The sequence below is a fragment of the Danio rerio genome, chromosome 20, assembly GCF_052040795.2.
Source record: "Danio rerio strain M-AB ecotype USA chromosome 20, GRCz13ab, whole genome shotgun sequence".
Classification (NCBI taxonomy): Eukaryota; Metazoa; Chordata; class Actinopteri; order Cypriniformes; family Danionidae; genus Danio; species Danio rerio.
In genome coordinates this window covers 5509430-5519639 of record NC_141040.1, presented here as the reverse complement: position 1 = coordinate 5519639, position 10210 = coordinate 5509430, and positions in this window count along the sequence as shown.

Sequence of the window (10210 nt, the reverse complement as noted above, 5' to 3'; positions counted from 1 at the left end):
ATCACTATGCTCTAAAGTTAGGGGGCGCTTGACCATCATTCCACACTTTAACATTGCGAGCGGCGGTGAAGTGAGGCTGAGGCAACAGTACAAGGAAGCGCCAGCGTAGTGAGACAACAGTACGATAAAGTGCTGGCGTCTTTCAAATCTGCGATGTGAGGACATTTCGATGTTCCCGGTAAGTATAAAGCCAATAAAAAAAAAAAAACGGTAAACAAAAAAATAACTGTGCAAGCATTAGTATAACCATGACTGCACATCTGCAGCGCCATCACCCAGCAATATCACTGTCTGAAGGCAGGATAGCAGAGAAGGTAATAAAGCCCTTCAAATTTGATTTGAAATGGCCAATTTATCTTTATTAACTTCACGTATGTTTATTCATGTAGGATTTGATGTGTTTCCCAGTTTGTACATGGGCTACCAGCAGCTGTGAGATTTCAATGTAAATTTATTTTTATACAATACACTAGGAACTAGTGTGCTTTACTTGGCTTTCAAGTAAAACAAAATGAGTATTGCAATAAATCGTTTTTATTTTTTTCTCCTTAACCTCTTACTGTTCCTATTGCCTATAGGATAAAAAAAAAAAACGCATCAAACCATGAGAACTGAACCGAACAGAAAACCTTGTTATAAAAGCGAGGTATGTATTGAACCGTGGGCTAACTGTATTGTTGCATCCCTAATATATATATATATATATATATATATATATATATATATATATATATATATATATATATATATATATATATATATATATATATATATATACATACACATATACACACATATATATATATATACATATATACATATATATATATATATATGTGTGTGTATATATATATATATATATATATATATATATATATATATATATATATGTGTGTGTATATATATATATATATATATATATATATATATATATATATATATGTGTGTGTGTATATATATATATATATATATATATATATATGTGTGTATGTGTATATATATATGTGTGTGTGTGTGTGTGTGTGTGTGTGTATATATATATATATATATATATATATATATATATATATATATATATATATATATATATATATATATATATATATATATATATATATATATATTAGGGATGTAACAATACGTTAGTATAGTACAGTATATATATATATATATATATATATATATATATATATATATATATATATATCAGCCACTATTCACTCTTGAAGAAGCACATTCGGTTGCTGTGAAGATATACACAATGCATTAATACAGAATCTCTGGCTTTTAACTTTCACCGCACTCATCATCAAAATATACTTTGTCGCCCCTCTTTCTTCTTCTCTCATTTAGATTCCAGCATCGTCCAGGTTTTCAGGTGTATTTAATTCTCCTGGACGGGCAGATAATGAGTCCTCACTCTTGTTTGTATTTCTAAGTCCGCGGAGAAAGAAAAATGAGTTTCTCGCTGATGATAGCCCATAAGGAAATTGGTTCTTTCGCAAGCTTTTGTACGGTTTGAAGAACAAACAACCAGCACATTGTTTTGCGTCATAATGGAAACTTTGGCAAGCAGACAAAAGCTAAGATTGATAGGTTCTTATCTGCTGTCCACGGAGGAACAACCAGCAAATATTCCGGGCTGCTTGTTTCAGTCCATTGAGCAAAAAGCTTTTTGTTCTTTTAGAGCAGTCCAAAAACAGCATTCAAACAGCATTCAGCGGCATGTCTCGAGCTCCAGAGTGCTTTAGAAAAGAAAGTAATGGTTGTGTCAGTCAAATACATCCCCCTTTAAAATGAACTAGTAAATAGGTGTTTATTTGTTTATTGATTAGGCTGTTTGTTGGGGAGTCCATAAGCACTTCAGTGTTGATTTTTGGGATTTTAAAATGCACCAATTTACCTTATTCTTTGCCGACGAGCGGAGGCAGCCATTTGAATCTTTTTGGCTCGAGACTTCCGGTCTCATTCACTTCCATTCATTTTTAGACATTAAAAACTGCTCATTACGCTGTTTGATGTTGCAAACTGATATTTTCTTATTGTATTATTCTACTTGGTCAGTATAGTCATGCAAACGTTTGTTTGTTTGTAGAGCAAGTAGTTTGACCGTTTTCTGCCGTTTATTACTCCTGGTCATTTCTCCCATAGGCCAGTGGTTCTCAAAGTGGGGGTGGGACCCCCCAAGGGGTCGCGGGACAATGAAGGGGGGTCGCCTGGGGCCTCATGTACGAAGACTTGCGTGGAAATCTTACTAAAACATAGCTGTAAATGTGCGTACGCAGAAAAAAATTCAGATGTATGAAACACTGCGTACGCCGAGTCTCACGCATATTCTTTTGTACATCCGAATGAACGTGAAACTGAGCGCAACATGCACGAGCACAAAACCCCTCCCTGCCTCCTCCCCCGTATGAATATGCTAATGACTATGCTAATGGCAAAACCCAACGAAAAAGCAACGGCAAAAGCAAGCAAAAAGAGAAACTTTGAACAGAATGTAAATTGGAGGTGCTGCTTTCGGAGGTAGATCGGAGAAAAGCGGTGTTATTTGCAAGTTTGCTTTTCGGAATTAACAACAAAAGAAAAAAATAGAGTGGGAGAGTTTAGCTGATGCGGTCAACACAGTTGGGTCTGAACATCGCACTGAGTGCATGTGCCTACTATTTATCACGAGAAAGACTAGTAGGAATCATTAATAAGTTTGTGCATCGTATTTTATTTGCACATTTATTGAATGGAAATGTTTCTGATTCACGCTTGCAAATTCATCTTCAGATAGTGTCTTTATAGCAATGTGCGTGCAGTAGATCGCTCAGATTACATTGGGAAAACAGGCGACTGCTGCAAATTGTGCTATAATGTTTAGCTGGTCAACTGGATGGTATGGAAATCTTACATACCTACTAGATGAACCCGTCTCATACAGCTGCCATTGCAAGGCTCAGACACTTTGTAGAGAAGAATTTAACACAACTGCCTCTAGGAGTCGCCAATGGAAATAAAACAGACACGCACAAAAAATGTGCGTACGCCTGCCAAAAAGCTGCCGTGAACCTGCGTACATTCCCACGTTCAGTTCATTGTTAGTAAATCCAAACGTGAGCGATTCTGAGTGTGAAACCTTGCGTACGCAATGTTTTTGTGCGTAAGCAGCGTTGATACATGAGGCCCCTGGTGATTTCCAAAAATCTAATTATTTATATTAAACCATAAGAATTACCATATTTTATCAAACTACTAAAGAGCAAAATTGTTGTTTATAGTTAATATTTACTAAATAGTTACTACAGTAGCTTATAGTTACTAGTTCAATTGGATTGCGACCCCTGGTGTAATTACATAATTTTAAAGACACACCAATGGCGTCAGATGCAGCAGATTGATTTTATAACATCAGGTTAAACTTTCTGGCACATTTACAGCTCTGATTTACATAAAAAAAAGATTAAACTAAGAATAAACTTGGGTCTATTGGTGTGTGCGCGCTATTGCATGCACGGTTTCTGTATATATAACCACCTCAGAGGATATTGGGGGTCGCGAGTCACTAGCATTGTTATTTTGGGGGTCGCAAGCTAATAAGTTTGGGAACCCCTGCCATTGGCGACTGAATCGAAAGTTCTAAAACAATCGCGAAAACAGGCGCACTTCCGCATTGGAGGAAGTCAAACATTGTTTTACAGATTGTTCTGCCTTTGTATAATCAATGTAGCAGAGTATAAAATGTTTTTGTTAATATAAAAAGATATAAGATAAAAATCCACATTTTTTCATGATAATTGTAGCTGTGTATGATTCAGAAGGCAGAGGAAGTCAAAAATGGTTATTGTGGAAGTCTTTAAGTTAATAATACTTAAAACAGGGATGTCCAGACTCTGGCTGCGTCCGAAACCGCCTACTACTCAGTAGGTACTGCATTTGAATTTAAACGTACTAATCGGCCGTTAGAAAAGTACGTTCTATACAGTATGAATGTGAAAAGTATGAATGGAATTCAGACGTACTACATCCGCCATTTTGTCATGGTCACGTGACCTACGTGCGTCAGTTGCGTCGCTTCACTTCCATTCATGAATTCGCTCGCGGGGCATCATGGGATAGCGCAGCATGCATGGGATGCGCACTCCGGAATCTCGCCGGAAGTAGTCATCCGGGTACTTTTCGCATACTGATTTTTGAATTCTATGAATTCGGACATACTACTCGGCTTGCATACTGATTCTGGCGTACTATATAGTATGGAAGTATGCAGTTTCGGACGCAGCCTCTTTTGGAGGGCCGGGGTCCTGCAAAGTTAGTTGCAACCCCAATCAGACACACCTGGGCTAGCTAATCAAGCTATTAGGCTGCGTTCACACTGGGCTTTCCCTTCCATAGACTACCATGCACGCAAATGCTTCAGCTTGGAAACGCAGGGTCATGCGTTAAGTTTTGCAGGTCGCTCCGGTGCAAAGTTCAAGCTTGGTGAACTCTGACCTGCGAAATCGCATCACTTGACTGCGTGAGACCAACCGAGGATCAAAACATGACCTCTCTGGATAGAAAACATGGAGCAATCGCTCGCTTTTTTAATGTCTAATAATCTAGTTTAATCCCGCCCCTTTTCGCAGCGCCGTACGACAGAATTTCGCACACACAAACTCTAGTGTGACCGCAGCTTTACTAGGCATTCTAGAAACATCCTTGCAGGTGCGTTGAAGCAAGTTGGAGCTAAAATCTGCAGGACACCGGCTGGACCGAGTTTGGACACCCCTGACTTAAAAAGTTAAGTTAATTTTATTAAAACATATGCTAAATAGACATACAAACATGATTTTTTTTTTTAGAAATACCTATATATAATTCTAAAACTGTTTCATTAAAGGTCCCGTGAGGTGCTTTTATGTGTGCATTTTTGTTCGATGTTTGACATGATCTCAACTGAAACATGAAGAGAGGGTTTGACAGTGTAGCTCCTCCCCTTTTTTAATCAAACCACTGCCAGTGAGAGTGGTTGAGCTCAAGCACATCAAATGAAAAGTCTCTTGATGGGGCGGGGAATGTTAGAGAGCCTTTGGTTGGTCAAGATTTGATGAGGAACTTAATTATGACGTGACGTGAAAAAAAATAAAAAGCGTTAATCCATTCAGTGACAAACTGCAATTTTTGAATGTTTATATCTGGTTTATATCTTCTAAAAGCAACACACTAGCATATATATATATATATATATATATATATATATATATATATATATATATATATATATATATATATATATATATATATATATATATCCTTAAAACTTATTTTTAACATAATGGCACTAGCATTTTATAAATTTTTTGATTTTGAAAATAAAATAGAAGGTTTTTCTTGGAGACATGTAAAAAAAATGTAGCCCAAAAATTAAAATCACCCATAAAACAACAATAATCCCCCAAGTTCGACGAGCGTTACATAATGAGATTGCTCACAGACAGGTTTAAGCTGATCTTCATGGTGAAGTACTGCTGTACACTGTATATTACCTTATTTAGTTTACCAACATAACCCTGAATTCATTTCTAGTCATTTAATCTGAGATTTATTTATTTTATTTATTATTTTTCAATGTTTTTTTTTTTTTTTTCTTGAATCAAGTGAATTTAACACACTGTGACATGGGGTCACTGTGTGCTCCAGGAAAATGTCCCTCAAGGCATTTCCTTCATTTTACTATGTAGACTTTAAAATAGAACTCGTTTCTTATCGGTCAAGTCAGTGGCGCCCCCAGAAAATTTTCTTAGGGGTGGCCAGAAGAGGCCGCACCAAATCTTGGGGTGGCACACAAAAAAAATAATGAATTCAGTGTAATGTTATATTTTTGTTTCTGGTAAATGAAATAATGTAGTTTTTATTCATTTAATTAATTCTACTTGAAATATTGCAATTTATTCTTTGAAATAATTCAGCAAGTACATGTGCAAACCAAATAAAAATCTATGTTTATTTTAAAAACACTTTTCATATACTGTATAAATAACTTCTTTTTTTACGTGCCTTTATTGTACATCATACGAGATATGCCATGTCTAAAATTAATGAAGATTAATGAGTTTATTATTCCCAGAGATGGGTTGCAGCTGGAAGGTCATCCGCTGTGTAAAAATGTGCTAGATAAGTTGGCGGTTCATTCTGCTGTGGTGACCCTGGATTAATAAAGGGACTAAGCCGAAAAGAAAATGAATGAAAGAATAATGAGTTTATTAATTACCCAAACAAATGAACAAACTGAACAAAAGACATTACTATACACACTCACTATACCTAATAATATTATTTATCCATATTGCTTTTTGAACCATTTTATTAATGCAGCTTCTTCTATTGATATACTGTAGCTTAAGGTAAATATTAAATAGCCATTGCTGTCTATTGAAGGTGTGTGCGTGCTGTCAACAACGATCAGGGAGGGTAGTGGTGGTTCTAGTTTAAATGACACCCTGGGCGAACCACCCTATACACCCCCACCTCTCTTGAATTGTTAGATTTGTTATTCAATAAATATAACTATTTATTTATATTTATTCTAAATAAATACAATTAATATTGATATACAATTATTATTCTAAATAAATAACAGAAATCAGTCCTAAATATTACTGGAAAACAACAACTGGAGTGATATGCCAACATCACTTAAGAAACCTTTTGCATGAAAATTAATTATGACAATTCTAAAGAATACAAAAAATGTATTATAGAATTATCTGTGATCTTAGACCAGATCATGGCTGAGAAATCATGTTATGAAGTCTTACCTCCCTGACTCATTATCCCTCCTTTCTGCTTTAAAGGCATGCTTAGTGAAAGTAACATCATCATCATCATCATCATCATCATATTATATAAACTTTAAACGACTTTCAAAACTCGCTGCGTGCCGACACCTCTGCACAAAAGGCTGTTACTCCGGTTTCACGGCGCATGAGCGGTGCCTATTATGTCGGCGTGCATGCAAACAACCAACCGGGATTCACACAGGAGTGCGTGAGGCGCGCGGGAATGGTTTTCCGCGCGCATGCGTCAGTTTGCTTTCACCAGCATTGAACCAGAGGGGGAGAGCTACGTCAGTAACACCAACAATAATTAAGTGACTGCATTTTATTTATTTATTTATCTAAATATTGGGAATTTATGAGTTCATTTAAATCAATAATGTCAACCGCAAAATTATATTGGGGTGGCCAAAGGGGTGGCCACAAGGGTGGCCAGAGTTTACCGAGGGGTGGCCGTGGCCACCCCTGGCCACCCCTTGGAGGCGCCCCTGGGTCAAGTCACCATGTTCATAAACTGGGTTAGCGATTATGTAACTGGAAGCAAATCCTACTCAGCATTACCTTCTGACATGCTTACACAAACTTGACCTTGGAATTCATTGGAAGTGTAATGGCTTGTTATTTTGGGAGCTACACAGACATATTTGACAGTATTCTTTAATGATATGAAGTTCATCAATGTGGGTCTCTTATTTTAAAAGCTTTCATGGAATCATATCTAATACATTGGCAATGAGAGGAAATATGAATATTAATTAAATGAAAATCAAATCTACATCAGAGGTTTTCTATGCTACACACATTTTTTGTAAAAGCTATAATCTGGATTATCATTCATTCATTCATTTTATTGTCGGCTTAGTCCCTTTATTAATCCGGGGTCGCCACAGCGGAATGAACCCCCAACTTATCCAGCAAGTTTTTATGCAGCGGATGCCCTTCCAGCCGCAACCCATCTCTGGGAAACATCCACACACACACTATGGACAATTTAGCCTACCCAATTCACCTGTACCACATGTCTTTGGGCTGTGGGGGAAACCTGAGAACCCGGAGGAAACCCACACGAAGGCAGGGAGAACATGCAAACTCCACACAGAAACGCCAATTGAGCCGAGGTTCGAACCAGCGACCCAGTGACCTTCTTGCTGTGAGGTGACAGCACTACCTACTGCGCCACTGCCTCGCCCTCTGGATTATCAGATTGTAATTAAATGAGTATATGATTTGAATTGTGCCTATCAATTCAGGACATAGTTTAAGAGCCATGCCACCTGAGTCAGGAAATGATGTCATAAGAATGCTGACTGTTTGATAGCACCATGACAAATGTGCTACAGTATGTCTCAACTGTTATGCTATGACTCACTCAAGAATAAGTAGTAGACAAGGGAAACATTAATCAACCATACATTTACTGTCACTTAACATCTTTAGCAATAGGGAGATAATACATTTAAATTCACACGAGGTGTTGCTAGAAAAAATAGACACCACTACAGAACTTAAATATAATATTTTATAATGCTTCAAAATTTATAATACTTAAACTAAATACAATATTGCTTTCCTTTTTATTGAAATTGTATTTAATATTCTTCTATAACATATTCATTATGGTGTACTTATTTCTGTACTGTGACGTTAAATTATTTTTGTTAATTTGATTAGTTCCAGTATTGGCGTTTGGATCTAATGTACGGTTGAAGTCAAAACTATTAGCCCCCCTTTGATTTTGTTTTTCTTTTTTCAATATTTCCCAAAGGATGTTTAACAGATTAAGGAAATGTTCATATTTTGTCTGATCATTTTTTTTTTCTTCTGGAGAAAGTCTTATTTGTTTTATTTTGCGTAGAAGGAAAGCAGTTTTTAATTTTTTGTAAATCTTTTAATAGTCAACATTTTTTGCCCTTTTAACCTTTTTTAAGCTACCTATAAGCGTGCGTTAGTGCCCCACCAGTGATTATATACAGCCATATCGCACCGCTATGAGTGTGATATTGCGTTTATACAACAGTTCTACAGCCTAATCATGTGTATCAAAAAGAAAATCAAACATGGAGAGGCTAAAAACCCTTTTGTATGAGGAACTACTTTCTTCCGCCATTCATTCACATCTGCAGCTGACAGAACAGCAGAAACCGTTGCTAATTCACCAACGTCACTTAAGAGCTATATTTGAATGATTCTCTAGCATAATGTCTAAAGTGATGACAAAACAAGGTGATTTTGATGACATTTTAGGTTTACAAGGCTGATCGGCATGAAATGCCATCAGTCTACAGAGATTTCCCAGTATTTCTGTTGCAATCGAGATTTCACAATAAATAACCCTGAAAAAAGCTAAAGCAGCACACACACTACCAAATTACTATTATGCTTGTGATAAGTAAAAATGCTAAACGCATGCGGGCATTTCTTCTTTCTTTTTGTTTACAAAACTAGTCAGCAGTAACGAAAACAGGAGACTCATTAGAAACAAATGGCCAACCAAAAAGTAACTTTTACAAGGAGTGGCCAACACAAAATACATACATTCCTAATATGTGAGTCCCATTTCCCACTCAACACACTACAATTACTACAATTTCTCACACACACACACACACACACACAAACCCATACACACACCCTTACACACAGTCTCTCACACGCACACAAAGTCTTTCTCTCTCAAACACACACACAAACCCATACACACACCCTTAAACACAGTCTTTCTCACACAAACACACACACACACACACACACACACACACACACGCAAACCCATACACACACCCTTAAACACAGTCTTTCTCACACTCACACACACAAACCCATACACACACCCTTAAACACAGTCTTTCTCACACACACACACACACACACACACACACACACACACACACACACACACTTTTTTAAAATTGGTAAAATTGAGTTTGGCATGCATAAATATGGCAAATATATACTTTTTCAGCCCAAATACATAATGTCCCAGAATACGAAGTGAGCTGTCCCAGATTATCAAATTCAGGCTGAATTTTAGTTTTTGACAAATAAATACTAATAGGTGTGGCATGGCTCTTCTCAGAATAATATCTATATTATGTTTTCTTTGGTGGTTAGAAAACATCTTAGGTATTTTAGAAAAGTCTCATATGTGGTTCTAATTAGTTAGACAGACATTAAAATAGAGAGCCGAAGTCAAAATTGCAAAAAGTGTCCCAGATTACCCGAATTCACCCTATTACTTTGTACCTCTCATCTCCTTTTATTTCATTATTGTTAAGAGTAAATAATATAAGTTCGATATTTCCCACAAATCAGATCCCAGAAAAAGGTTTTGAATGGAGCAAATGCTTACAGTTAGATATTTGAGGTCAGACTTTCCATTACTCTTATCAAGCGTGGGCTATTGTGTG